The sequence below is a fragment of the Eucalyptus grandis genome, chromosome 1 (genome assembly GCF_016545825.1).
Source record: "Eucalyptus grandis isolate ANBG69807.140 chromosome 1, ASM1654582v1, whole genome shotgun sequence".
In the NCBI taxonomy this organism is placed as follows: domain Eukaryota; kingdom Viridiplantae; phylum Streptophyta; class Magnoliopsida; order Myrtales; family Myrtaceae; genus Eucalyptus; species Eucalyptus grandis.
Window position 1 is genome coordinate 51,563,608 of NC_052612.1, and position 22,403 is coordinate 51,586,010.

The 22,403-nt window shown below is 36.1% G+C and overlaps 2 long non-coding RNA genes and 2 pseudogenes across 2 annotated transcripts; all 4 read right to left on the minus strand.

The window, feature by feature from the left end:
• Positions 1–1,499: 1,499 nt before the first annotated feature.
• Positions 1,500–3,302, minus strand: LOC120286080 (annotated as a pseudogene).
• A 203-nt stretch (positions 3,303–3,505) lies between these two features.
• LOC104443407 lies at positions 3,506–4,194 on the minus strand. Its single transcript, XR_005552075.1, has 3 exons — positions 4,023–4,194; positions 3,735–3,871; positions 3,506–3,633 (listed from the first exon to the last, which is right to left on the minus strand). It is a non-coding gene; the product is annotated as an uncharacterized LOC104443407 (long non-coding RNA).
• Positions 4,195–15,871: 11,677 nt separating this feature from the next.
• Positions 15,872–17,126, minus strand: LOC120287585 (annotated as a pseudogene).
• Positions 17,127–17,200: 74 nt separating this feature from the next.
• Positions 17,201–18,349, minus strand: LOC104443406. The gene is made up of 3 exons (XR_005548695.1): positions 18,183–18,349; positions 17,856–18,010; positions 17,201–17,739 (listed from the first exon to the last, which is right to left on the minus strand). It is a non-coding gene; the product is annotated as an uncharacterized LOC104443406 (long non-coding RNA).
• Positions 18,350–22,403: the final 4,054 nt, after the last annotated feature.

A 22,403-nucleotide genomic window follows, 5' to 3' on the forward strand; every position in this document is an offset into this window, starting at 1 on the left:
CAAATTCATCAATAGTCGTGTGGGATTAGAATAGATGCAGTGCTATCGAAAATTACAAATATTAGTATGTGCTTAAAAATGAGCAAGCACATAGGCACATCCTGTCTTGCGAAACTGCATTTACAGGACTTGATCTCCGATCGTCACTAATTTCTTGAGCTCAGTGAAAAATCAGAGAACTAGTATTGAGTCTTACTATTCACTGGATAATACCCTCAAACGGTTGCATCTCATCAAATTTCCATGTTCCTGAAGGTTTCGGATGTGTTATGCGATGAGAGAAACGGGTCTCCTGGTTCTCCTTTTCAGGCTATGAACTAGACAAACCACGAAGCTCCTACGGCTCTCTTTGCACCGAAATCTCACATTCTATCTTCGCGCTTCTCACAACTATTCCACTCTGGAGGGAGTACTGAATCGCGAGTATACATTCCAATGCCGAATAACTGCGCCTCTTGTGCAAGGCAAATTTGCTATTGAATATCAAAACAGAACAGGATCGTGAGGTGCGAGTATACGCACGAGTCGACAGGGAAGATTGCTCTGATTACCAAACATGTGCGGGCATTTGCACGAAGAAGTCTGCCGTCTAGCCTAGCTAGCCTAGCTACCCTATTCGCGTCCGAAACTCTAAACTAGGCAAACCATGACTAATTACAGTGGCTAAGCTTTCTAAGGAAGTGGAGATTAAGAGGAATGGCAAAGAAAATCAAGCACAGGTTGCCATATCCATGGAGTTTGATGCATCTTCTTGAGATGAATGAGGATTGCGGAGAGTTATGTTAGCAATACCTCCCAGAAAGAGTGGCGATGAAGCTACCGTGTCGTATCACCATGCTTAAACTTGATGCTTTTTTTCCGCCGATTTGTCGATTTTACTTCGTTGGTGGCCAATGCAAAGAAATGGACCTAGGCTTGGTCCAAGTTGAGTGATGGGCCTTCTTAGCAAGGCGTCTCCTTGTGGTGATCCAAGCCATTTTTATCTTTTGAGGTGCACTGCTTTAGCTCAGCTAGCTGGATGGGCCGCACGATACGCGGATGAGAATTTCCAAGACTTTTACTTCGGGCATCTTTGCCTTTTCCAGTTTCCACATGAATAAGTAGCATATATGCAAAATGGAAACCAAGGGGTAATTTAGTTTCATACATGAGGACTTATGATTCCACATGTCAGAATAGGGGGGAAATAAGGGAGAGTATGCATGAGATTTGAGATTTCACATAGGGTGCGTGCTCATTTTTGTCTTGGTTCTACCTGATTTTCGTTAATTATTGGCTTAACTAACCATTGGCTTTCCCTTGCAATGTTTGCTAGGAATTTTCGCCTCAGTTCTAATTTACTGTTAATATAATCGTCACCTCCCTAGGCCAAAGGAAAAACTGCGTTACTGATATAGAAGAAAAGGAGGGAAAACCACGATTTTGTTTTTACAAATGAGAATGCATCGTTTGCATCTCACGTTTCATTACTGCAGAAACTGATAATACTAGGAAAACAAGAGAACTTCCAAATAAAGTAGATAAGTTGATTGATAAGATGGTTATACATCAGATGATCTGTCCTAGGGATTCCGCCTATGGGACTATGACAAGCAGACAGACAAATATGTTTCTAGATATGAAATGCTTTAAGGTTTCACGAAGACGTTGACACAGCATCCGAGCAAATGGGGGAAAGAAATGGTTGGTCATAACTCAATCCTCGTAAAATGGGATACATAATTGTTGAGAACACTCCACCATACAACAGCAAAAAGCCAACATGGCCACTTCAAGTCCTTGCTCGAGCCATTGGTGAATGAGGAGGCACTGATAATTGAGGGGACGTTCTATGATGAGAAGACATCGAGCTCTCATCACATATCTCCGATCTAAAACCCAGCCTAAGACTCATGTTTTGCCGATGTTTCTTCTTCAACAATGTCTCGTCATCGCCATGTCATTGCCCTTAAACACAAACTCTCTAATAATTATAAGCGCCTCTTACACTGTGCGATCGTCCATATCAGCAAAGCAAACCCTGAAAATCCCAGGCTCCAGGCAATGGAAAGAGGACTCAGGTGCTGCATTGACCTCCACATCCTTTATAATCATCCTCTACAACTTCATCTCAATGTCGAGTGTTGGCTCTTTCATGACGTGACCCGAATCCATCCACAGGAAAAGACCGGCCTTGGCTTCCAAGGCTTGCTCGAGTCCTTTGACAAAGTGGCCTTGCCTCTTGGCAAATCTCCTTCTCTCTTTTAGGAAATTCTCTGCAAAGACCTCATCGGAGAGCATGGAAGCAAGTAAATGCTGATTTTGTCAAGAGACCAATCCGAAACTAGACATTTCCCTTGCGCAATTGGCTGCTTGATCATTGTAGGGACAGATCATGCCAACGTGAAAGCCGGAAAACCTTATGTTCTTGGATAAACTGCAGATAATATGGACAAGATCGGGGTCTCCTGCATTATTTCCGAGATGCCTGGGTAAGGTGGGGGAGTAAAAAACCATGGCCAAGTACATTTCTTCGTTGCACACGATATGGAAGTTTTGGTGAGTGTTTCTCTGCTCAAAGTGATTCCCAGCAGGTTTGATGGGTTCGTCAAGATCACTACTTTTATGTTGATGTTGGCTTCTATGACCTTGGTGCAATGCTGATTTTTATGTGTGGCAAGGTTATTTGGAAGTTGTTGAAGCTGTCACAATTAACCGGAATTATCTGTACGTCGGTGAGCCATTTCATGTTCCTGTCAGATCATTTGAACTAAGAAAAATCAATATCCTAAATCTGGAAAGTCGTTTGTTTTGATTTAGGAACCTGATCAAAGTGATTATAGATTGTAATAATACTTAGCAATAACGTACATTTAATCAAGCAGAGAAATATAATTGAGATACGGCATTTTTATGAGCTTATTACAGCAGCACTGAGGGGACCCAAACCAAAAATAAATCTGAAGAACACATCTCTCCTTTTTTAATCATGTTTATAAATATACTTGTCCTATGATTTTATATTCGAATTCTTTTCCCTCAGATCTATAGGGCCATAAGATGGCTCACCCGCGTACAGATAATTCCGGTTAGGTGGGACAGCTCCAGCAACTTCCAAGTGACCTTGCCACAGATAAAAATCAGCATTACAGTAAGGTCATAGAAGCCAACATCAACGTAAAAGTAGTGATCTTGACGAACCCATCAAACCTGCTGGGAATCACTTTGAGCAGAAAAACACTCGTCCACCTGTTGGGCTTCACTTCCGTGAAGAACCTCTGCGACAAAATATACTTGGCCAGGGTTTTCGACTTCCCCGCCATCTTGGAAATAATTCAAGAGAACGAGTGCAATCCCGATCTCGTCCACATTATCTACAGTTTGTCCAAGGACATGGGATTTCGGTTTATTCATTGAGGTTATATATGATCAAAATAATTCATAAAATAATATGGAGAGCACATGAAGAGACGGGAGCACGTATGGAGCACGTATCCCTACGCTGGATAATACGAGCAAGGAACAAGGAAAGCGTCTCCAGGAAAGCAATAAATGAGCATCTCGCTCGCTCCGGTCGTTCCATCAATCATGTCAGTATGATTCTGGTCAAATTCCGTTTATTACCTCGGACCTTCCCATGAACTCGGCAACAGCCTGAGAGAAGCAGTGTAATGCCCTCCTAATTAGTAATGAAGGCAATATCATTTCCTTCAAATCAGAGAGACAATGTTTACTTTTTGGCTATCTACACTTACTTGTGTGAATTCGAGGAGGTCATGAGTCATTGGAAATTGGCGTTGGCGATGTCCTTGAACTTGCCAACCCCATCTGAAGTGTAAATGGATGCCGTAGGATTGCTCTTCATCCACTCTTCCATCAGATCGAAGGAAAGCTGCAAACAATAAAGTATCATTCACAAAGTTGGGAAGCCATGTGTGTGCACGCTTGCAAATGGGCAGCGCATGCTTGTGTCTGACGACATATTCCTATATATCATCACTACAAGCGGATTACTCAACGAAGAGCTTTTGCAACTACCGGACCTGATTCTCGGCAAGACCCATCTGGATGGCTCCATCAGGATTCTGAGTTTGGGTGAAAGGGGTTCTTCTCATATGCCTTCCCTCCGTCAAAGCACGGAGAATCCCATGGATATGTGTACGTAAAGATCGTTGCTTTTCTTCTTCCAGGAATAAGAGGTGAACTCGCTCTTAAGTCAGTTCTCGATCCCAGGATAATATTGAGAGACGATACTGGAGATTTTGACCCCGTTTATAAGAGAATGGAAAGTCCACTTGTCCATACGAAGGAGTTGTTGGAAGATCAAACGTAATTGCTTGCGTGTCCTCCCAACGTTATTGGACTAGTAGGGCCGTACGCAATTGAAAGGAATCTTGCATCTATAAAATATAGGGCCGATAGGGAGGAAAAAGAGGTTGGTCTTGGAGGAGAAAATGCGGTTGGTCTTGGAGCCAATCTTCCACATTGATCTTTCATGAACGCGTCCATTCCGCGGGCCTTCTTCCTTCGATTTTGGATACTTTTCATGTGAAGGGTTGTTAACTTATCGTTAGACATCACTTGACTATTCCACGCACCATTCTTCCCAACGGTTCTAAATATACTTGTATGCGAGAATGGATGTTAAAAGAAAATCAAGCCATATTACTTGACTAATGTTTAATTGGGCCTTATAATAAACATATAATTCCATTCCCTCTAATAACTAAAGTTTTTGGGTCCACACATTTCGCGTAAGAAGCTTCGCCAGGAAGAAACAAGAGATGCAGACTTTCAAAGATCTAGTGATATAAAAGTTAGCCCCTCTAATAACTAAAGTCTTTTGAGTTCATTCCTTTCACGTAAGCAGCTTCGCCACGAAGAAACAGGAGATGCAGACTTTCAAAGTTCTAGAGATAATAAAAGTTAGCCGGCGGCTGACGAGTTTATGGGCGGCTCTTGCCTGTCTTTGCAAATGAGCATCTTTCGGTCTCATTAGAGTCACGACGCAGGCCGGAACTGGAACCTAGGGATGGCCGACCAGAAGGAGTAGTCTTAAGGAATTGGGTTTTCTTGCCAAATTACGAGAAGTCGATTCGTGTCTTTAGCACCCGAAATCTTTGAAAGGAACCAGTTAGATGACTCATTGAACCTTCTTGCGCAAGTCTTTTAGCTAATTAGCCTCTCTTCCGGGCAATTTCCTATGTCTCGGGCCTGACAAGATTTCTTTTTCCTCTTTGTTCTTCTAAGTTTGAGATTTTACCTCTTGTTTAAGGTTGAAGGTTCGCAATGTCTGGATATGCCAAAAAAAGGATAGATTCAGAACATAAAGAGATCTTAAGTATAGAAATTTGCCCTAAAAATGTAAGATATTGTCGACTCCAGCCAAAGCTTCGGCTTAAACTTGAATAAGCGAATGGCCCAAATCGGTCATGATAATGTACTTAACCCATTAAGCTCACTTGGTGAAATGCCCAACAAAGCTCATCAATCATGAAGGACATCTTGACCCATTTGTTCCATAATTTACATGTTTTTCCATCCTATTTCATCATATCTCCCAGTTTTCTAGCAAGTATACAGTCAAATGAATCAAACTAAGGAAATGCAGATGCAAAACTAACTTTAAATTTTGAAGACAGAAATAGTAATTGGTAGATGGAGGAGGAAGAAATTCCGAGACTTTACTTTGGCCATCTTTACCTTTTCAATTTCATATAAATAAGTAGCACATATGCAAAATGGAAATCAAAATAATTGGCACCACATATAAGTGGGGAAAATTACCAAAAAATTCCTAAATCTATTATACATATGTTAATATAATTCTAAACCTTTTAATTTGACCAATTTTGTCAACTTATTGATATTGTCATTTCGACTAATTTTTGGCTAGGAATTACTAATGCGGATGCCGGTCATCCTATGTGACACACCCAACGCTAATTAGACTTGTCGGGTAAAAAATGGTCCTATTTAAATTAACACATTTAACTTGTTTTAATCAATTTCCATGAAATACAAATCTAGTGGCTTTATACTTGACTCGACCCATACTGTTAAAACTCTTCCATGTCTAACCCAATCTCGAAAAACTTATACCTAAACTATGGTGAGAGCGTGGGATGAGCAAGTGCTGGATTGAGTAAAGGAGAGAGAGAGAGTCATAGAGGTGGTTGGCATAGTAAATTATGAACCCATTCAACATAAATATCATTTTAAGTTTTACTATTCTAAACCTATTTATTTATGGTATAAGATAAATCCATATAATAACTCATCCTATCAAATGGGTTAAGAAATGATTCTATGACTTATTTTGACAAGTCTAGTGCTAACGCATGCAATTTTTTATGTATAGAAAGAAATCCAAGCCAATTCCTAGCTATTGCGCTTTATATATTCCTAGCAGATTGGAGATCTTCTCATATCGGTTGATGATGTGTATAATCTAAACAATCCATGTACAATATATACCATTTGACATAAAATAATCAAGATCGTAGAGAACTAGAATCTCTACTTAGTCTTTGAACGTGACCTGAATAAATTTGCTCCAAGAATAACACCTAGAAAACTTTTCATCAGAACCAATAATCATGTAAGCAATGTTTTATCAATCTTCAAAACCAATTAGGGAAATTTCCTCAATAATCTCCTCCTTTTTTATGATGACAAAACATTTCGTGTAGATAAAGATTATAATTGATTTGAAAAAGATTTTTAGAGTAGATTGCTCTTTAGGAAATGTACATTGGGTCTAGTAATTTTTGCACATGGCAGAATCTATAAGATTTCTGAGAAATATTGTGCAAATGATAAAGCAATAATATCTTATGGAAGATAAATCAGAGTAAATAGACATGGAAGAATTTATGCTTTGATTATAATTAGCAAGATATCAAAGATTAGGAAATGTTTAACCAATCTTGTGTAAGGTCCCTGAAACTTTTGTTTCGGATTCCTTTGCACAAAAAGAGTATGTCTATATATCTTTCTGTACCTGCAAAAGTATATCTCATATCCAATCTACAAACTTCCCCCTTTTTGTTTGCACTAAAAAAAAAAAGGAAATGGTAATTATAGGAAGAATATCACGTAACAAGATTCGATATGAAATTTAGAAATTTTGCTATATCTTATCAATTATTTAGTGATTGTGGTAGTAAAATCAAAGACATGCGGACTCCTTGAGTGCCATAACTTAAAGCGAGAAATGAACATTTAAATACCATAACTTACGAAAAATACACTTAAGTGCCAAAATCGGAGTAAAATAGATCACTTGAGTGCCAATCCGACCAAAATCCGACCAAATTGCATATGTGGCATTTTTCCGGCGAAGCGAGTGTAAAACGGTGTCGTTTTGCAAACTAACTAGGTCAAATAATGCAAAAAGGGCATCGTTTTGGGTTGACGTGGTAAAAAAATAATATAAAAATTAATTAAATCAAATTTAAAATCAAATTTAGTTAAAATATGAGAAAATAATAAATTTAAAATTAAATTTATTTAAATATGAGAAAATAATAATTTTAGAATTAAATTTAGTTAAAATATGAGAAAATAATAATTTTAAATTAAATGTAGTTAAAATATTAAAAAATAATAATTTTAAAATTAAATGTAGTTAAAATAATAAAAAATAATAATTTTAAAATTAAATTTAGTTAAAATATTAAAATAATAATTTTAAAATTAAATTTAGTTAAAATATTAAAAATAATAATTTTAAAATTAAATTTAGTTAAAATATGAAAAATAATAATTTTAAAATTAAATTTAGTTAAATTATGAAAAAATAATAATTTTAAAATTAAATTTAGTTAAATTATGAAAAAATAATAATTTTAAAATTAAATTTAGTTAAATTATGAAAAATAATAATTTTAAAATTAAATTTAATTAAATTATGAAAAAAATAATTTTAAAATTAAATTTAGTTAAAATATGAAAAATAATAACTTTAAAATTAAATTTAGTTAAAATATTAAGAAATAATAATCTTAAAATTAAATTAAATTAAATTAGGAAAAAAAAAATTTTAAAATTAAATTTAATAAAATTATGAAAAATAATAATTTTAAAATAAAATTTAGTTAAAATATGAAAAATAATAATTTTAAAAGTAAATTTAGTTAAATTATGAAAAAAAATCTTAAAATTAAATTTAATTAAATTATGAAAAAAATAATTTTAAAATTAAATTTAGTTAAATTATGAAAAAAATAATAATCTTAAAATTAAATTTAATTAAATTATGAAAATAATAATAATTTTCAAATGAAATTTAATTAAATTATGAAAAAATAAAAAATAAAAAATAAATTTAGTCAAAATATTTAAAATTAATAATTTTAAAATCAAATAAATTTTTCAAAAAAATTATAAAAATTATAAAAATTATAAAAATTATAAAAAATTTAATTTAAAAAAAAATAAAAATTAATAAAAATTAAAAGAAGGGTCTCTTGGCTCGCCGCCGGTCGGCTAGGGTCATCAAGCCCTAGCCCCCTTTTTATTTTTTTTTTTTTAAATTTTAAAATTTTAAATTTTTTTAATTTTTATAATTATATTTTTTAATATTTTAATTAAATTTAATTCTAAAATTATATATATTTTAAATATTTTAACTAAATTTAATTTTAAAATTATTATTTTCTCATATTTTAACTAAATTTAATTTAATTAATATTTATATATTTTTACCACGTCGGCCTAAAACGATTTTTTTTAGCATTTTGGCCACGTCGGGGGCCGTTTTGCACTGGCTTCGCCGGAAAAATGCCATGTTAGCGTTGTCGCTGGACTTTGGCCAGGGCGGATCTGTTTTTCTTTGAATGTGATTTAAGTATAACTTTCGTAAGTTATGATATTTAAGTGTCCCTTTGTGCTAAGCTATGGCACTTGAAAGGTTTTTTTTTTTTTTTTGCCTAAAATCAAATATCTTCACATCATATAATTTACTATAAATGTCATATTAATATAAATGAATAAAATTTTTACAAATAGAGATGGTAAAAATATTTTGTGATACTCTTGTCTACTATAAGTTTATTTTTTCCTCTATTTATTTATTTATTTCTTTCTTCCCTTTCCATCATTCTCTAATAAAATTTTATTAAATAATAAACATTACTAATATACCTAAATACTAAAATACCTAAAATATGTAATAATTATAAATATATATTTACATATTGAAATTATATTATAATATAGAATTAAATTCGATTAAATTAAAATAACTAACTTCTTATTTTTTGTCATTTTAATTTTTTATATCATCATTCAAATATTATTCATATTGAAATATAATTTTAATTTTGTTAATTTAAGAAGTTTGTTGTTCAAGAAAAATAATTTTCTTATCATGGGTATTAGAAATCTTATCAATCTTTATCCCATTTATTTCATGGGATAATTTTATTTAGTCTATATTTCCTTTACATCCTACTTTGTCCCATCTTGAGTTTTATTTTGGTTGCCAAATGCAGGATATGATAAATTTTATTCTAATTGCCAAACATCCAAAGAATATACAGTTCAACTTATCTTCACATACTATCTTGAAAACATAATAGGCATGAAACGCAATTTTCAGAAATATCATTTTATAAATGCTAAGTCAAATAGCTCAAGTTCTTATATAATTGAACAACATATATATATATATTTGTGTGTGTGTGTGTATCAAAGATCATGATGCATAGGGGTGTGTAATGGGAACCGCTCGAACCGGGAACTGGCCGGACAGAATTGGGAACTAAATCCACCGGATCAATTTTTTTAATATATAATATGACTATTATATATAAAACTTATTGCAATCAAAATTGCAATTGAGGTAACAACCTCTTGACCAAGAGACCATCAAAACTCTTATTATTATTATTTATTTATAGAGAAAACTTACTTGTTAGTTTCATCTTCTATTTGATGTGGGACAAGGTAAGAGTCCCATGTTGACTAAACATTCAAAGTATAGAAGAGAGATTGTCCATAAAACCCAAGCCAATCACAATCTTTAGGCAAATTGTTCATGACTTTTAAGTATAATATTCACGTAAGTGAAGTTTGAATATTTTGCATATGAAAACATGTGTGATTAATTTTATTGGATTGCCCGGGAATTGAATTGGACCGATCGGTTTGGGATCCGGAGCACGTTCATTATTTAGTGAAAAAAATGTTGGACCGAACTGGACTAGACCATCGATTTTCGGACTAGAACCGATGGTATGGTCTGGTCCGGTTCTCGATCTTGAGACCAAACTGGGAACCGATCACCCTTACAGGCATTAGATAAATTTCTCTACATTTTTGTAAATATGAGATTTGTTAATGACAAAAAGTAAGGGAAATTGAAGACATACTAATAGGATTATGTAGAATTTAAGAAGTTCTAACATACATTACATTTTCTTTCATAGTAATCAAAAGCAAGCAAAAATTAAATTGACTTTGTCAAGAATTTCTTACACTTGACTAACGCTCCCCTCAATTTAATGCCTTTTTGAGATGATCACGATTTTTCCCCCTTTATTTTGCATCCACTTACTCCTCCTGTCATCATACACTTTTTGCGAATAACTTTTACCGCAACTTGTGCACATTGAGCCAAACCTTTTTTCTTTGTTTTCTTCGTAGCAACAACATCCGCATCATTTGATTGCTTTTTAAAATTCAAGATAGAATTTTGTTTTCTTTTCAATCAAGCTCGTCTTGAATTCAAACTGCATAAACTCAACAATTTTTTTGCACAAATTTACCGTTAAAGATATGATATTTCACGTAAAATATCACGCCCTTTAAAATAAATTGAATAGCATATATAAAATATCAAATAATTTAATCCAAAACTACTCAATAATTTGCAAGAATTTTGCGCAAAGAGAGAATTTTCTATCATTAAAAAACAATGCAAAATCTTTGCAATTTTTCGGATCAAACTTTCCAAACTTCATATGGAATGATTCTTTTGCCACTTGCAATTTCTTGTAAAGAGATAACAATCTTTGAAAAATATAGAGAATATCATGTGCGTACCTTCTTCTATTCACGGATCAATCTTGCCAATTATAAGATAAACATCTAAAATATAGCAAGTGTATATTAAAGTATGCAATAATATCTTTCAAGATTAAATAGATTCTTCCTTCAATGTAAATCTCAAATGCATATAGATAATATAAATTTAATGTATTTTGCAAAAGGAATATAAATGATATAAGCATTAAATATATGCGAGATCTTTTGAACGAGGCGGTGGATATTACCAATTCATATCCCAATATGCATGTGTAGAACTTTTAAAAAAATTCCTCACTTGAGATCCTTCTTTGATTGCATCATTATTTATGTAAGTTTATAATCAAGCTTCCTTTGCACAAGTTCCTAAAATAAATCGTTTCCTTTTTGGTATCCATGTATGTGGATCATTTCCTTTTGTTTGACACAAAATAGGAAAACCTCATAATATATAGGATTCTTCCATAATCTAATGACATATAAAGAAAGATCATCACATGAATAATATGCGTAACCAAATAATATTTCCTTTAAAAAAGATTCTCCCTTCGCAACACGTGATAAAATTAGGAAAAAAATCAACCCAAAAATTAAATTATCTCTAAGTAGTATATCAATCAATCACATGTATATTATTGATCCTATCTCATGAACCACCAAAAAATACATCATTTTCTCCTTAAAAGATATTTCAATCATAACCAATTATAAAACACGTCATATAAATCAAGCATAGTATGGAGATATGAAATATCAAGTACAATAAGAATTTAAAGTATGCACTCAAAGAAAATTTAAAACCATACCTTTCCTTACCAATTTTTCTCTTTTTTTATTTATTTATTATTATTATTTTATTCCCTACAAAAATGAGCAACTTATCTATTCTTTGGTACCCAAATTTGTTTGGGTCCTTTCTAGTTAGAGGAAGCACAAAATCTCCAATTGATTGACTTGGATTTCTTCCAATCAAGTGGATATTCTTGCTTATAGTGATCAGGATCGCCACAGTTCGAGCAATTATAATATTGAGATCCAATAGGCTTGACCAATTGCTTACCAAAATGATTTTTATAATGCCAAATTGGCAGCCTACGTTTTAATCTCTCCTTGACTTTTTGGAAAGTCATTATTAATCTCACTTGCATTAATGTCTTTGAGCCAAGAGAAAATTTCTCGCAAGTATTTTGAAATTTCTTCCTTATAGGAATCAAAAAAAAATTTTGGGCAAAATATCCTTCTCTTCCTCGATAAAGGAATTCTTCTTTTCCATTCAAATCATTTTCTCATTCGTAATATTTTACTATCTCATTTAGAGACTTCCTTTTTCAACTTGGAGATCTTTTTCAATGCAATCTCATGTTTTGTGCATAACTCTTTAAAAACATCATGATAATTGAGAATAGGATATGAACAAATCACCTCATCTTTTTCAGATTCAATGTTCGTCATTAAGCATAGATTTCCTTGCTCATTGATCTCATCATTGTTGGATTCAGACTCTGTGTCAGTCCACGTCTTAGCCTTTAAGAGCTTTCTTCTTTTTTTTTTTCAATTTTTCCTTTCTTTTTCTTGAATAAAGGACAATCGGGTTTTACGTGATATTTTTTTCTGCACTCAAAACATATTAAATCATTACCTTCATTGTCCTCTCTATTCTTATAAAATTTTCCTTCTTTGGATTTCTTTGTTGGCTTATTGGAGTTTCTTATGTTTCTCGTAGGTTGTTGAAATTTTTTGATTAGTAACTTCATTTCCTCATCTTCATCTTTTTCTTCTTCAGAATCTAAAACATCATAATCAATATTAGACTTTAAGGCAATCAATTTCTTACTGGCAGGATCTTCCTCATTTAGTCTTTTACTTTGTATAATTGAAGTGTTCTCACGAGTTCATCCATAGACAGAGGCATGTTTCTTTGTGTTTCTTTGTGTTTCATGAATGAATGTCTTGATGTGATCCCATTCCTTTGGAGGTCCGCGAACTAGCTTGTTTACTTTCATAAGCTTTGACATTGGATTTTCTTGATACCCATACCATTGACTATGCCAGTAAATCTACTAAACATATCAGAAATTAATTCATCGGGTCTCATCTTGAAAGACTCATACTGTCTAAGGAGAATATTTACTTTGGTTTCCTTGACTTGGGCAATCCCTTCATAAGTGACATGTAGCCAGTCCCAAATCTATTTTGTTGTTTCACATGAAGATGTGCCATTATATTCAATGAGAGATGAAGTACAATAGTGAATAAATAACTTTAGCATCTAATGCTTGTCTTTTTGTTTACTTAGCATCAAATAATGGTTTGGCTACTGGTGCATTGATATCTTCCTCCTTTTTCGAGGATGATGAAGCTTCGAGTTTTACTCCTCTCAGAACTATGTCCCACTCTAAGGGATCTTTGGATCTAATGAATACTTTTATTTTGCTTTTTTCAGATGTTGTAGTCATTTTCATCAAAGTATGGAGGCCTCGTATCACTTTGTCCTTCCATAAGTTCTGGTGTAATGTTACTAACCATAATAAACTGTTGGGTCAGAAGTAATATAGCACTTCAAAAATAACAAACAACCAAGCTTTGATACCAATTATTAGGGCTAGAATTATCACCTAATGGGGGTGAATATGTGAATATACATAGTTAAAAAGTAATTGATTCTAATATTGCAAAAGACCAACGTTGATGATAAAGCGTGCAGTGATTAGAACTTGATATGTGCAATAAAGTAAATAAGAGATTAATCAGTGGAGAAAATTGAACACGACAATTATAATAGTTCGGTTTATGATAAGCCTATGTCCACTCTCACATGCTGACAATCTATTAGTTGGATTTCACAAGTGAATCAATTAAAGGTTACAACAACCGAGTATTCTCAACTTGATTAAGTGTGATCAAATCTTTTGATCTCACACTCCAACAACAACCTCTAAGAGATTACAAGTTAAGCTCACAAAGACGAGAAGGTGAAGCTCGCTTGACCTTTGGAATTTTAAGACTTTGATTCTTATTCCCCTTAGCATCACGATCTCCTTTGATACTCTTTATTGTCCAAACTGACTGTTGGATATAAACTTTGAGGATCATTCATCCAATCCACCTATTGAACTTTGAATGATTTAGGACAATCCGATTGCTTTTAGGATGCTAAGAATAAAGTCGCCCTTGATTTTATTGTCTATACAAAAGAGATAAGGTTTCCATAAATTGATCACTCTGTTTGGAAAGTGTGTCTCGTCTCCAATGATTGTTGCATGGATTATGAATCTCCAAGAAGGAAAGATTATGTGGATGTTTTTTTTTTTTTTTTTGGTAAATGTAAGATATATTGAGCTTTAAATCAACTATACAAAAGATCCGACTCCAAAAACTTCACTCATAGTGACAACACGTTAGAACGAGTGGAAGGGAGCCGAAGTAAAAGAAAGCTAGCCGCAACATTGTAGCAAACCTAACAAGGCAACAGCCAAAAGGACAGGCTGAACAAACAACAAAAGATCCATCCCTAGGCAAGAAGAACGAAGCAAGGAACGGCAATATATATACAAAGAAATTTAGGCCAATTCCTAGCCTTTGCGCTTTATATATTCTAGGTTATTTCAAAGATTAGAGATCCTCTCATATTGGTTGATGATGTGTATAATCTAGACAATCCATGCATAATATATATCATTGTCCGACGTAACACAATCAAGGTCATAAAGAACTAGAATCTCTAATAAGTCTTTGAATGTGACTTGAATATATTTGCTCAAAGAATAACTCCTGGAAAGCTTTTCATCAGAATCAATAATCATATAAGGCAGGTTTTTTCAATCTTCAAAATCAATTAGGGAAGTCATAGAGAACTAGAATCTCTAATAAGTCTTTGAATGTGACTTGAATATATTTGCTCAAAGAATAACTCAAGGAAAGCTTTTCATTAGAATCAATAATCATATAAGGAAGGTTTTTTCAATCTTCAAAATCAATTAGGGAAATTTCCTTAACATCCCGTCTAACCTAGCTGACCTATTCATGCCTGAAATTCTAAACTAGGCAAACCACGACTAATTACAGTGTCTAAAATTCTAAAGGAGCAAATTAAGAGGAACAACAAAGAAAATCAAGCACAGACTGATATATCCATAAGAGTTTGATGTATCTTCTTGAGACAAATGAGGATTGCGAAGAGTTATGTTAGCATTACCTGTCGCAGAAAGAGTGGCGCCGAAGCTACGGTATCGTATCACCACCGTGCTTAAACATGATGCTATTTTCCGCCGATTTTGTTAATTTTACATTGCTCGCGGCCAGTGCAAAGAGATGGGCGTGGGCTTGGTCCAACTTCAGAGATGGGCCTTCTTACCAGAGCGTTTCTTTATGATGATCCAAGCCATTTTTCCCTTTTGAGGTGCACTACTTTAGCTCAGCTAGGTGAATGGACCGCGTGATACGCGGATGAGAACTTCCTAGACTTTTACTTTGGTCATCTTGGCCTTTTCCAATTTCCACATGAATAAGTAGCACATATGCGAAATGGAAACCAAGGTAACTTAGTTTCATACACGAGAATGGGACGTATGATTCCACATAGGGTGCGCGTTAGTCTGTGTCTTGGTTTTACCTGATCTTCGTTAATTATTAGCTTAACTTACCATTGGCTTTCCCTTGCAATGTTTGCTAGGAGTTTTCGCCTTGGGTCTATTTTGTAATTAGTTTATTGTTAATATGATCATTATTTCCCTAGGCCAAAGGAAAAATTGCGTTACTGATAAACTAAAAAGAAGGGAAAACCGCAATCTTGTCTTTCCAAATGAGAAAGCATCTTTTGCATCTCACATTTCAATACTGTAAAAAATGATAATACTAGGACTACAAAAGAACTTCCAAATAAAATAGATAAGTTGATCGATAAAATGGTAGTACATCAGATGATCTATCCTAGGGACTCTTGCCTTTGGGACTATGACAATCGGACAGACAAATCTGTTTCTAGGAATGAAATGCTTTTAGGTTCCACGAAAGCGCTGACACAGCATCCGAGCAAATGGGGGAAAGAAATGGTTGGTCATGATTTAATCCTAGTAAAATGGGATACGTAACTGTTGAGAACACTCCACCATACAACAGCAAAAAGCCAATATGGCCACTTCAAGTCCTCGCTCGAGCCATTGGTGAATGAGGAGGCACTGATAATTGAGGGGACATTCTATGATGAGAAGACATCAAGCTCTCATCACATATCTCGGACGTAAGACCCAGCATAAGACTCGTGTTTTGCCGATGTTTCTTCTTCGACAATGTCTCGTCACCACCTATGTCATTGCCCTTAGTCACAAACTCTCTAATAATTATAAGCGCCTCTTACACTGTGATCATCCATATCAGCAAAGCAAACCCCGAAAATCCCGGGCTTCTGGCAATGGAAAGAGGACCCATGTGATGCATTGACCTTCGCATCCGGTATAATCACCCTCCACAGCTTCATTTCGGCGTGGAGCCCTCAATTCTTTCATGAAGCGATGCAAATCCATCCACACGAAAAGACCAGCCTTGTCTTCCACGTCTTGCTCGAATCCTTTGACAAAGAGACTCTGCCTCTTGGCCAGTCTCCTCCTCTCTTCTTGGAAATTCTCTACAAAGCTCTCATCAGAGAGCATGGAAGTAAGTAAATGCTGTGTCTGCAAAGAGACCAATCCGAAACTAGACATTTCCCTCGTGCAATTGGCTGCTTGATCATAGTAGGGACAGATCATGCAGACGCGAAAGCCAGGAAACCTTATGTGCTTGGACAAACTGTAGAGAATGTGGACGAGATCAAGATTGCACTCTCTTGAATTATTTCCAAGATGGCGGGGAAGTCGAAAACCCTGGCCAAGTATATTTTGTCGTGGAGGTTCTTCTCGGAAGTGAAGCTCAATAGACTGGTGAGTGTTTCTCTGCTGAAAGTGATTCCCAGCAGGTTTGATGGGTTCGTTAAGATCACTCCTTTACGTTGATGTTGGCTTCTATGGCCTTGGTGTAATGCTGATTTTTATTTGTGGCAGGGTTACTTGGAAGTTGTTGGAGCTGTCACAGTTAATCGGAATTATCTGTATGCCGGTAAGCCATCTTATGTCCCTGTCAAGTCATTTGAACTAAGAGTAATCAATATCCTGAATCTGGAAATATCGGTCATTTTGACTTATATGAACTTTAGGTCAAAGTGATTCTAGATGCCAACAATACTTAGTAGTAACATAAGGCAGAGAAATATAATTGAGATACCGCATCTTTATGAGCTTATTATAGCAGCATTGAGGGGAACCAGACCAAAAATAAAGCTCATGTACACGTCTCTCCTTTTGTAAGCATGTTTATGCATATACTTGTCCTATGATTTTATTCTCATGTAAGCGTATCTCGTTCTCAAATTCTTTTCTCTCAGATTTATAAGGACATAAGATGGCTCACCGGCGCACAGATAACTCCGGTTAAATATGACAGCTCCAACAACTTCCAAGTAACCCTACCACAAATAAAAATCAGCATTACGTCAAGGTCATAGAAGCCAACATCAACGTAAAAGGAGTGATCTTAACGGACCCATCAAAACTGCTGGGAATCAGTTTGAGCACAGAAACACTCGTCCACTTCCAAAAAGAACCTCCACAACAAAATATACTTGGCCAGGGTTTTCGACTTCCCCGCCATCTGGAAAATGTAAAAGACCGGATGCAGTCCCGATCTCGTCCACATTATCTACAGTTTGTCCAAGGACGTGGGGTTTCAGTTTATTCATTGAGGCTATATATGATAAAAATAATTCATAAAATAATACAGAAAGCACATGAAGAGACGGGAGCATGTATCCCTACGCTGGATAATACAAGCAAGGAACAAGGAAAGCGTCTCCAGGAAAATATCATTGGAAATTGGCGTTGGCAACGTCCTTGAACTTGCCAGCCCCATCTGAAGTGCAAATGGACGCCTTAGGATTGTTCTTCATACACTCTTCCAGATCGAAGGAAAGCTGCAAACGATAAAGCAAACACAAGGCGAAGATGGGTATCATTCGCAAAGTTGGGAAGCCATGTGCGTGCACGCTTGCAAATGGGCAGCGCATGCTTGTGTCTGACCACATATTCCTATATATCGTCACTACAAGCGGATTATTGAACGAAGAGCTTTCGCAACTACCAGACCTAATTCTCGGCAAGACCCATCTGGATGGTCCCATCAGGATTCTGAGTTGGGTGAAAGGGGTTCTTCTCATATGCTTTCCATCCGTCAAAGCACGGAGAATCCCATCGATATGTGTATGGGAAGATTGTTGTTTTTCTTCTTCCAGGATAAGAGGTGAACTCGCTCTTTAGTCAGTCCTCAGACGATACTGGAGATTTTGGCCCCTATTTATAGGCAGCAAATGATTTACGCTGGCGGGCCAATGTGAGTGAAAGCAGAATGGAAAGTCCGCTATTCAATTCAAAGGAGTTGTTGGGAGATCAAGCGTAATTGCTGGGAGATCAAGCGTAATTGCTTGCGTGTCTCCGCTAAGTCATTGACTTCTAGGGCCGCACGCAAGTGATCTATATAATATAATATAATATAGGGCAGATAGGGAGAAAAAGAGGCTGGTCTTAGTGCGCCAAGCTTCCACGTTGATTTTATGCCCATGCCTACTCCGGGCGTTCTTTGGTCGGCGTCGCACACTTTACACATTTGGGGGTTGGGAGGGCCCCGGGGGGGGTGGGGCGTGGGAGGGTGTTATCTTATCATTACACATCACTTGACTATTTCACGCCTCTCTTCCAGGCAATTCTAGATATACTTTCTAGATATACATATACGTGAGGATGGATGTTAAAAAAGAAAATTTATGTCATATCATTTGACTTATATCATGTTTAATTAGGCCTTTTAAAATACATATGATTTCATTCTACCTAATGACTTGAGTTTTGAGTCCAACATTTCCAATAATTATATATAACTTCCACGTATGTATCATGAAAGCTTCGCCACAAAGAAAAGGAGATGCAGACTTTCAAAGTGATAGAAGTTAGCCGGTGGCCGTTGGAGAAAATATTGAGTGGGCAGCGTCTCCGCTCGGGCTGATGGGTTTATGGGTGTTGGAACCAAAAATTATGGCTACTTTTTGAAGTTTGGAAGGAGGCACAAATGAAGACCGGAGAGAGAAATAATAGAAATGCAAATACTCTTGGCTTCGGTGTTACTTCAAATGTACAGTCCACAACCTTTTAAAGAAGTGTACATAGCTTAACTAACATTAAATTAAAAAAATAAGAAAGTACACAAAGCCGAAGAAAAAACGCACAACAATAATTGAGAAAAAGACATGGTTTTTGTCCCTTCTGACAAAGAAGAAACCTTACGTTCTAGATATACTTAACGTGATGATGGATGTTAAAAAAGAAAAATTATGTCATATCATTTGACTTATATCATGTTTAATTAGGCCTTTTAATATACATATGATTTCATTCTACCTAATGACTTGAGTTTTGAGTCCAACATTTCCAATAATTATATATAACTTCCACGTATGTATCATGAAAGCTTCGCCGCAAAGGAAAGGAGATGCATACTTTCAAAGTGATAGAAGTTAGCCGGTGGCCGTTGGAGAAAATATTGAGTGGGCAGCGTCTCCGCTCGGGCTGATGGGTTTATGGGTGTTGGAACCAAAAAAAAAATTATGGCTACTTTTGAAGTTTGGAAGGAGGCACAAATGAAGACCGGAGAGAGAAATAATAGAAATGCAAATACTCTTGGCTTCGGTGTTACTTCAAATGTACAGTCCACAACCTTTTAAAGAAGTGTACATAGCTTAACTAACATTAAATGAAAAAAAATAAGAAAGTACACAAAGCCGAAGAAAAAACGCACAACAATAATTGAGAAAAAGACATGGTCTTTGTCCCTTCTGACAAAGAAGAAACCTTACGTTCTAGATATACTTATACGTGAGGATGGATGTTAAAAAAAGAAAAATTATGTCATATCATTTGACTTATATCATGTTTAATTAGGCCTTTTAATATACATATGATTTCATTCTACCTAATGACTTGAGTTTTGAGTCCAACATTTCCAATAATTATATATAACTTCCACGTATGTATCATGAAAGCTTTGCCGCAAAGAAAAGGAGATGCAGACTTTCAAAGTGATAGAAGTTAGCCGGTGGCCTTTGGAGAAAATATTGAGTGGGCAGCGTCTCCACTCGGGCTGATGGGTTTATGGGTGTTGGAACCAAAAAATTATGGCTACTTTTTGAAGTTTGGAAGGAGGCACAAATGAAGACCGGAGAGAGAAATAATAGAAATGCAAATGCTCTAGGATTCAGTGTTACTTCAAATGTAAAGTCCACAACCTTTTAAAGAGGTTGGAAGTGTACATAGCTTAACTAACATTAAATGAAGTGTAAAAAAACAACAAAGTCCACAAAGTCGAAGAAAAACGCACAACAATAATTGAGACAAAGACATGGTCTTTGTCCCTTCTAACAAAGGCACCGTTTGGAATCAGCTTTGGAAGGGCCTTTGGCCATCAAAAGCCCCTTGGGCCAAAATAAAGCGTTTGGGAAAAACCTTGCAAGTCTCTTAATGGCAAAGCTGACATTTTGTAAGTTGAAAGCCCAAGGCAGGTCTTAGGCTGCATTGGGCTTTCGGCATTTTTGGAAGGCTCGATGCCCTGTTCATCGTCTTCTTCGTCAAGTTCTCAGATGGTCGCCGGCGAGGAGAGAGGCTGGCGTGGTCATGGCACCCTGACGACCATCGCTGACCATTCGCGCGACCCAAATCTGGGTCGTGTCGGCCACCTAGGTCGCGGCGAGGTCGGTTGCTGTGACCTCACCAGGACCCAGATTTGGGTCGCGGAGGTTGCCGGAGGTCGCCTGGGTCGCGACGAGGTCTATCGCCGTGACCTCCGGCGACCCACAACCTCACCATGACCCGGACTTAGGTTGCGGAGGTTGCCGGAGGTCGCGGTGACCGGGCGACCCATGACCTTGCCGTGACCCGGATTTGGGTCGCGGAGGTTGCTTAGGTTGCGGCGCACATCCTCTCGCGACCTCACCGTGACCCAAATTTGGGTTGCAGAGGTTGCTTGGGTCGCCGGCGACCTTCACATCGCGGTGGGTCTCGCGACGGCGTGGCTAGGGTTGTGACCCTAGCCGAACGCTGCCCTTCGCCGTGCCGCCTCCCCCTCGTCGGACCATCTACCTTCGCCGGCAACTATTAGCTCTTCGCCGGCGGTAATCGGCGAAGCCCTTGGCCGGCGGTAACCGGCGAAGCCTTTGGCCGGCCAACTCTTCTTTTTTTTTTTTTTTTCTTTGGAGTCTTTTGCAAATTTAATTTACCCAAACACTATTTTGTACAAAGATACTTCACAATAGACTTTCACAAAAAGATTTACCAAACACAATTTACATTTTGGAAAACACCTTTCACATCTTTGCATTTTCCCAAAGATTTTTTCCAAAAGTCTTTCCAAACGCACCAAAAGAAAAAAACCTTACGTTCTTTGACTAAAGAAAGACAAATAAGACCTCCCTTTTCAATATGAAAGCAATTACTCATTGACTTATGGTGGAGGGGCTACTCAAACATAGCCCACCATAAATCGTGCAGGGATTCATTCGTCTTCAGTCTTCTTCTGACACCCACCATAGATCAAGCATCTTGAAGAATACTAACAACAAATCCAACGTGCTCAAATCTTCAACAATCAATTTAATATTATTCTAACAATGGGTGGCTCTTGGCTGTCTTTGCAAATAAGCATCTTTTTGGTCTCATAAAGAGTCATTGCGCGGGCCAAAACTGGAGGCCTAGGGATGGCTGACGAAAAGGAAGAATCTTCAGAATTTGGGTTTTCTTGTCAAATTAAACACACAAAATCTTTCATGGAAATCAATTGGATGACTCATTGAACTTTCTTTAGCCAATCTTTTAGCTAGTTAGGCGCGCATAACAAAATTTTTATTTCTCGATTTCTCTATTTTTCTGTTCCCCGGAACAGATTTGGAACATAAGTCCGTTTGGTAACGCAATTTGATTTCTCTATTTTGAAAAACAGATTTCTATTCCGTAAATAGAAAAATCGAAGAAATCGAAGCTGAAATTTTTAACTTAATTTCTGAAATAGAAATCACAAGCTGAAATCAAATAATATAAAGGAATCTTGCGCTTTCTTGCTAACTTAATTCATTCGTAACCACAACTTCACAAATTATTGCTAATTTTCTTTTTCTTATTTTGCTAGTGTTTTTTTTTTTTTTTTTTGATAACTTCCTCTTTAGGATGAAAGGCAATCAAATGGGTCCCTAATTTTAAAACGACCAAAGTTTTTAAATGCTTACTTAAAAACAATGGGGCTCTTTCCTCCTAGAAAGGGCACGCGCA